The 8312-nt window shown below is 39.7% G+C and overlaps 1 long non-coding RNA gene and 1 pseudogene across 1 annotated transcript in view; one reads left to right on the forward strand and one right to left on the reverse strand.

The window, feature by feature from the left end:
- The window catches only part of LOC107586308 (uncharacterized), a 19240-nt gene that overhangs the window by 233 nt on the left and 10695 nt on the right, over window positions 1-8312 (reverse strand). The window contains exon 2 of the long non-coding RNA XR_001609346.1: window positions 2513-2517. This is a non-coding gene — a long non-coding RNA (uncharacterized lncRNA). The remainder of the gene's footprint in view (window positions 1-2512; window positions 2518-8312) is intronic.
- On the forward strand, window positions 1190-5426 carry LOC107586307 (fatty aldehyde dehydrogenase-like; annotated as a pseudogene).

The raw sequence follows: 8312 nt of genomic DNA on the forward strand, positions 1-8312 counted from the left end.
TATTTATTTATTTTTTTTGGAAAGCGGGTTAAGTACAAAGCCTGGTTTACATAGACCTAATAAATAATAGTCTGTTGCATTCAAATTAAAATAGCCAACATTGTGAATATGGAAACATTTGGATTCGTGTCAAATAAGAGAGTAGGAAGAGGATTATCTCCAGAATAAAGTCATTAGCCTATAATGCGAGATTAAACTAATTAAATATCCAGAAAAATGTAGAAATAAAATATTGAGAATAAAAATAATTAAATATCGAGAATAAACTCGTTCATCAGTCAACTTCATTGCAGCCAACACTGACTCAGAAAACAGTTTAATAATAATAAGTAGCCTAAATAATATGTTCTAGCTATTTATGCGATCCGCTTGAGCGCGGAATAGGCTATAGCCTATAAAACACTCGTTTAGCATAGTTTAGTTTAAGTTAATTTAATAGTTTAAATATAAACGTACGATTACTGATGGCTTAAATGAGCGACTATAATAGCCCTTTTAATAATAATATTAATAATAATAATACAAGGAAGGAATAACTGACAACGTGCCGTTGAATTACAGAAGAAGAAAAAACGAAGGATGTGAAATGCTGTAAACTGCGAAAATAAAGTCTCAAAATCCAAATGAACCGAACAAGATCGACTCGAACTAGACATCAATTAATGCACGCGTGTCACCTGATCCACATATGCACAGATTCCTTTTTGCATGAGCAATTTATGATATATTAATGCAGAACAGAACATTTTTATTCGCAAACATGTCTGTATTTGTACAAATCGCTGCGCAATCATTTAATCCAGAATTCCAGACTCAAATTGAAAGGTATTTGTTTGTGGTTAGTAAAATACATGTATAAAATATATGCAGTACATGGCTAATTGTGCGTGCATCTATTAATCATTTTGAGCCTAATATCATCCCATATTACTTTATAAAGAGCAGATAATGTACTATCGTAAGTGGACTTGTGTCCTGTAGGTTTAGCTGTACCGATGCGCCGCCCTCTGATGAACATCACATACTGTATATAAATGCTGCTGTCACGATATCCCGCGCCGAAATCTGCACCCTGCCAGAGTATGCACCCCCTAGGTAGGTTTAGGAGTAGGTGTGGGGGAGGGGCTAGGATTAGGGGTGGGGTTAGGATTAGGCAATCAGGTAGCGACTTCAACGAGGGGGTGCATAATCTGTCAGGGGTGCAGAATTCGGCACAGCTGAACCTTTACAAACGAGTTTATGTAAGTATTAGACAAGATACGAAGGGAGTTTATATGTTTCTCGAATGGTTACATGACTCTTACAAACAGATTTCCTAATGTTTTATACATTTGCTTTGTTCACGCGAACGACTGTCTAAACATGAACAAACTGCTTAGTCTCGTAAAATGTAAATGTTGTTGTTGTAGTATCTCCATAAACGTGCAGCTTGTTTTAAACTCACTTATTCCCAGCAGTAACATTTGTGACCAACTTTTGAGTTTAAAGAGTCTAAAAGCCTTCTTGGTGAATTTTAAACCGCAATGGCAACTATGAATGAAAGTTGATTTTTGTGAACCTTTGCTCGTGAGTTCTAAACGGTCACGTGACCAGAACTGTCTAACTACGGTTGTTCCCTAATAATGTCTGTTTTTATCAGTCTTTGGTTTTTATACAATCTATGGTACAAACTCAATAAAACATGTCATAATACAGATGAAACTACAATATTTTATGCATATCATATTTAAATTATATTTTATTAAAGTCACCATGAAATCAACATTGAAAATTCTTATTTTTTAATGGAATACTGTAGTGTTTATTATAAATAATTTATTTGTGCACTTCATTGTTTTTTTTTTAAATTCATGTGCCCTCATAATCTTTAATCAAAAACGTTAACCTCCCCTCCCCCTCAAAACGACTCATCTTCTCTTCCGGTCACGAGCTGTGGCGCAAGGGCGGAGCTAGTGACGTGGGGGTAAACGCTGGGATAAACAACAGGTGAAAGCTGAAGCTGATGCTTCACTTTATAGCACTGACACCAGTCATGAGGGAGTACATTACCCCTAAACATTGAAAAGATATTAGGATATTACGACAACATTACTCTTAGGACATCAGAGTCCTAAAAAAAACTATTTTTTTTTCATGAATATGACTTAAAGAGGTCATGCGGTTTAAGGTTAAAAAAACACATTATTTTCCACATACTGTACATTATTGTTTCTCCTCTATGCCCCGCCTTTCTGAAACGCGTCGATTTTTACAAAACTCATCGGCCTGAGATAACAGGTGTGCTCTGATTGGCCAGCTATCCAGTGCGTTGTGATTGGCCGAATACCTCAAGCGTGTGACGGAAATGTTATGCTTCTTACCATACTGTGATGGTGTGTCCCGGCCAGAGCGACGAGACAAAAACATTAAAACCCATTATAAACGAGGCATTTGTTGCATCCAGTGGGGACATAATTACGGATTATAATGACTTATACTGTCTTTTACGCGTTGCGTTGCATAAACATAAAACCATGTCTGCATTTGTGAAACAAAGTAGTTTCGCTTTCACAACGAAACACACAGCGGCTAGAGTGAGCAGAGGCGGGCGAGTTTGAGAACGGCGCGGCCAGCGAATTCAACGAAGGAGCGTCCGGCAGGCTTGCAGCAACAACATGTGACGATCCCGGACTGGACTCCACTTCGTCCACGGTGAAAGCCGATCCGGCGATAATATTATGCAAATTTCTTTTAACTTTCTTTGTAACAAAAATGTATAATAACCAAACATATGATGATGAAAGGCAGAGTTTCACAGGTATTTTATCTATTAGTTACACATAGGAAAGAAAAGCCACACCAAGCTGGTTAAAGATAAAGTTCCACAATGAAGAAAGATTTTTTCATAAAGCATTTTAATCAAGAAATCTTAAAGGGGTCATATGATGCGATTTCAAGTTTTCCTTTCTCTTTGGAGTGTTACAAGCTGATTGTGCATAGATAAGATCCCTGAAGTTGCAAAGACTAAAGTCTCAAAACCAAAGAGATATCCTTTATCAAAGTTAAGACTCTGCCACGCCCCCCTAAAACGGGTCGTTCTAACGCGCCCCCACATACCTACCTCACTATGTGGAAATATTTGCCCAAATGTGCATGCAAAGAAAGAAGGCGTGGTTTCAGTAACCGCAGTTAGTGTTGAAGCAGCCATGTCGGGGAGAAGCTGCGTGTTTCTAGGCGAAAGCAAAAGCCCTTTATTTGGCCTTCCGAAAGTAGATGAATTTAGGAATCTTTAAGATTACTTACAACAGAACAGCAATGCATTTTATGGACGACCGTTTCGTGAACCTGGGAGAGGAGGTAATTCTGACTTTGCTATGTTGTCAGAAGGAGGGACTTTGTAGAAAACGAAGCGTTTGCTCATGATCAGTCTAAAGATGACCAGATTTGGCTACCCTCTGTACTGAATATTCATACAGAATATTCTGTTTTCTCATTGGAATTTTAGTTGACTTTTAAGAAATATAACTTTTTTTTCTGCTCAAACCTGCAGGAAATATATAATTTAGACCTGTACAAATGGAGAAGCAGGTTGTGGATGGGCTGAGGGAAGTCTTCCAGTCAGGCAGATCCAGACTCCTGCAGTACAGAAAACAGCAGCACAGAGCCCCTGCACCGCCTCATCACTGAACGCCAAGCAGACATCGAGCAAGCTCTAAAACAAGACCTCAACAGGGTAAGGCAGCCATTTTGACCGTTTCCTTTAAAGCTATAAAATATTCATTCAGTAGCAAGTTAGCAACACTGAATGTTTTTATTGCCATCAAAGTCATTCAGTTTTACTGAATGCTAAAACTTTATTGTCACTGTCATCAAACAGAATACATATAACACTTCACTCTTTGAACTGATCAGCATCGAGAATGACATCAAGTTGGTGGAAAGCGACATGGCAGACTGGGCAGCTCCTCGGCCTGTGAAGAAGAATCTCAACAGCACACTGGATGATGTTTACATAAAGCCTAAGCCTTTGGGTGTTGTGCTGATAATTGGAACCTGGAACTACTCTTGGGCCATGATCCTGCAGCCCCTGGTTGGAGCTATTGCAGTGGGTAGTAGGATTTTTTTAATAATTACACCCAACATGAAATGATGTGTTCAGCCATGCTACTTCCACAATATAAAGCATGTACAAACAGAAGAAAATGTTGAGCGGGACTTGATTTTATCTATTGGGAATAAATTGGATTATAAAACAATGATAAATACAGTAGGAGGTGATGAAAGTTGATAAAGCTTGTCTAATTATGACAACTCTCAGAATACATTTTAGTGATAGGTGTAGGAAGGATTGATCTTGTTAGACAAGATCTTGCTCAGCTTGTGCTGCTGGCATGAATGAAGCTTGCTCAGAATTACAGGAATTAGGATACAAGGTAAGGTCAGGAGAACCCTTGTAGCAGATCTAGACTAAAGCAAATTCTAATGCTGCGCAGTACTGAGCTGGCTGAGGTTGAGATGGAAATAACAAGGTTGCGTAGATTGGAGTGAGAGATCCTGTCGCCAATAGCCTCATGGTTAGTTGGCTGACGTACAGCGCAATTGTGGTCATGGCGACCCGAGTTCAATTCCCGTGTCGAGGTCCTTTGCCGATCCTGTTCCCCTCTCTCCTCCCGGTGCTTTTCTGTTGTCTCCCAACTGTCCTATCTATAAAAGGCATAAAAAGCCTATAAAAACAACGAAAAAAAGGAATGAGAGGTCAATTGTGATTGCACTGCTGGCTTTGAACAACCAGTCAACTTCTCTGAAGAGTTTCATGACTGAATTATGCATTTGTTTTAAAAGTGGCACAAGTTATCACATTTTGAAGAAAGATTAAAGACTAGGAATGTGAATTAAGAAATTAATTGTCAATTTTGATTTCATGTTAACTTTTAATCTCTTTTAGCTTCACCAAGAAGCTTCACCAACACCAAATGAGATTTCAACTCCACACTGTTTTCCACTTTTGTTGTTTAGGCAACGCAGCTGTGTTGAAACCGTCGGAGCTGAGTGAGCACTCTGCTAGACTTATGAAAGAACTGCTTCCTCTATATCTGGATAAGGTGCTCATTTTGTTTCTATAATTCAGTCTCATGTTTGTTGTTCAAGGTTTTGAGAACAGTTTGACAAACATTTGGATCATTTTAGGAGATGTATCAAGTGGTGACAGGAAGGGTTCTAGAGACCCAGGAGCTGCTGAAGCAGCGTTTCGACCACATCTTCTACACTGGGAGCAGCACGGTTGGGAAACTGGTTATGGAAGCTGCAGCTCGTCATCTCACACCAGTGACTTTAGAACTGGGTGGAAAAAGCCCCTGTTATGTTGACAAGAACTGTGACATTGTTGTGGGATGCCGGTAGTATACAGTTTTATGGGATGGTTCAGCCAAAAATGAAAATTCATAATTTACTCCCCTTTAGGTTGTTCCAAACCTGTTTGATTTTCTTATTCTATGCAAAACAAACTAAAAAATGTCTCAGTGTTGATTTGTCTATGCAATGTAAATCGATGGGATCCAATATTATTTTCGACCCCATTGACTTTAATTGAAAGAAAAAAATCCACATGAAAGTCTTCATGAGAGTGAGTAAATAATGACAGAATTTTCATTTTCAAGTCCTAAAATCTTGGGACTTTAGGACTTAAGACATCTAATTTAAAGCTCTGGGAAACATTATCAGCTGAAATAACAGATTTCCAAATGTCTTTATATCAGACGAATAACCTGGGGGAAGTTTGCAAATTGTGGCCAGATGTGCATTGCCCCTGACTACATTCTGTGTGAGCCAAGCATCCAGGACAGGATAGTTGAAGAGATTCAAAAAACACTACTGGTGCATACTTTTTTTACAAAAAAATTGTAATCCATGTGCATGTTGATAGTAAGACAGGACCTAGAATCTTAACTCATTTCAGGAGTTCTACCATAAGGACCCTAAAAGCTCTCCAGATTATTGCCGAATCATTAATACACGTCACTTTGACAGAGTATTGGCTCTAATGAATGAATGCACTATTGCTCTTGGAGGAGAGAGTGATCGCTCACAATGTTACATAGGTAAGGACCATTTTTATTGCCAGTAATAAAGTCATGAGGTTTATCAGTTGAGTTATAGTAAATCAAAAACATGCATTTTTCTTCACCACCAGCTCCTACGGTTCTGAAGAATGTTTTACCCCATTTCAAAATCATGCAAGAAGAAATCTTTGGACCACTGCTGCCAATCATCACTGTTAATGACTTGAGTGAGGCCATACATTTGATCAATGCAAGAGAAAAGCCATTGGCGCGCTATGTGTTTTCCTCTGATAAAACGGTATTCTTTTCATTACCAGTGTTTTTTTGGAAGGCAGAATAAAATAACATTTTAAGTCAGTTTCAATATGTCCAAGTGAACTTTACTTTTTTTTTTCAATTTAGGTGATTAAGTGAATGTTAACTGAAACCAGCAGTGGAGGAGTGACTGTTAATTATGTCTTGATGCATTACACTGTCGATACTTTACCTTTTGGAGGTGTAGGTAAGCCAACCAATAAGACGTAAATACACTCAAGACAAGTAATGTTTAGGATGAATTTGCACTATTACAACTATTAAATTAGACCATTATATAAATATGATTAGAAATCACTTAAATTAGGACATTGTATATAAGGGTAAATACATACAATTTGATATCTTGCTAAAATGAACAGAAGCTGTTATATTAAATTACATTTAACTCTATTTATATATTACAATAGCCTGCTCTTAAATAAGTATATTGAATTATGCAGTATATTGATCTGAGATATTTATCTGTTTGTCTCAACCTATCAATTTTTTTCACTCTCACTCTATTTAAGGAAACAGTGGAATGGGCAGATATCATGGGAGACACACGTTTGACCAGCTGAGTCACCATCGTGCCTGTCTCATCAAGTCTTTTGCTATGGAGAGTTTGAATGACGCCCGTTACCCTCCACTAACAGCAGCCCGCCTGCGCAAGGCCAAGTTTTTCATGCAGCATCGCTTGTGCAGCTGTAGTGGCATATGTGTGTGGGCCGTCATCGCATCCCTATTGGCAATTGGTCTGCTTGTTGCCTTAATAGTTGTGCTCAATGTGCTGGTATAGGTAAAAAAAAACTTTTACAGCTTATAACATGGCATTGTTGTTTTCTTGATTCTGATATGTGACCCTGAACCTTAAGTCTTAAGTAGGACAGGTATGTTTGTAGCAATAGCCAAAAATACATTGTATGTGTCAAAATTATCGATTCCCTTTCAAGGGAACTTCGAACTGCGTCCTCTAGGGGTCGCTATGGGGAACGCCTCGTCGTGACCCGTGTCTGAAGCATACATTGAAAAAACACCAACAACATGTTGGCCGGCAACAGCCATGACGTCACTACCAGTGCAACTATAGTATAAATAGGCGCCAGAAGAACACATCATCCTCTTCTTCGTCTTCACTGACCGTTATGTTTGAAGCGTGCCGTTCTTGCCTTATGCTTTCAGGCTGCCCTGTCTGGTACACTGTATCTAGGCTGCCCTGAGGGGCTTCCTTGTCACCAGGATATCCCCTCTTGCTGAGGCATTGAGCGGGAAGTATAGGTGGCATTTGCGAGAACCTTCTTGTGTAATGCTGTCTCAGGCAGTGCTCCCCTCGCGTTGGGTGTTTTATTTGAGCTTGCCTCTCCCGTTTGGCTCAGTACTTCCAGGTATCTGTGAACAGATGCTTGGGAAGCTCTTAAATCCATGCTATGGTAAGTGCACACGCTAAGCTTTGTGCATTTTCTGAAATCCACATGGTGGTAAGTGTGCACGCTGAACACTTTGCGCACTTTCTAAAATCCACATAGTGGTAAGTGGGCACGCTGAGCACTTTGCACACTTTCTAAAATCCACATAGTGGTAAGTGGGCACGCTGAGCACGTTATAGTTTGCGCACTTTTCTGAAATCCTGTATGGTAAGGGTTTCGGAGTTCTCCTCTCACGTGAGTGTTGAGTCCTCTGTTTTCCCAGAGTACCTGGAACCAGCAGTATCAGGCGAACTAGGCCCTTCCTCCGCCTCTCTGATGTGCTGAGTTTTTTGGCTAGCTTGCAGTACGCTTACCCTTCTGATTTCTAACGATCGTGCTGTAGGTTGAGCCCCCTCTCGTTGAGAGCTGGGTGTTGTGCTCCCTCAGCTAAGGTAAATTACTGCTAGCCGTTCCATCATTGGAACATGCTGTAGGTCGAGTCCCCTTCTCGATTGAGAACTGGGTGTGTTGCTCCCTCAGCTAAGTAACTGCTAGCTGTTCCAGCATTGGA

The sequence above is a fragment of the Sinocyclocheilus grahami genome, unplaced genomic scaffold (genome assembly GCF_001515645.1).
Source record: "Sinocyclocheilus grahami isolate Dianchi unplaced genomic scaffold, SAMN03320097.WGS_v1.1 scaffold79.1, whole genome shotgun sequence".
NCBI lineage: Eukaryota > Metazoa > Chordata > Actinopteri > Cypriniformes > Cyprinidae > Sinocyclocheilus > Sinocyclocheilus grahami.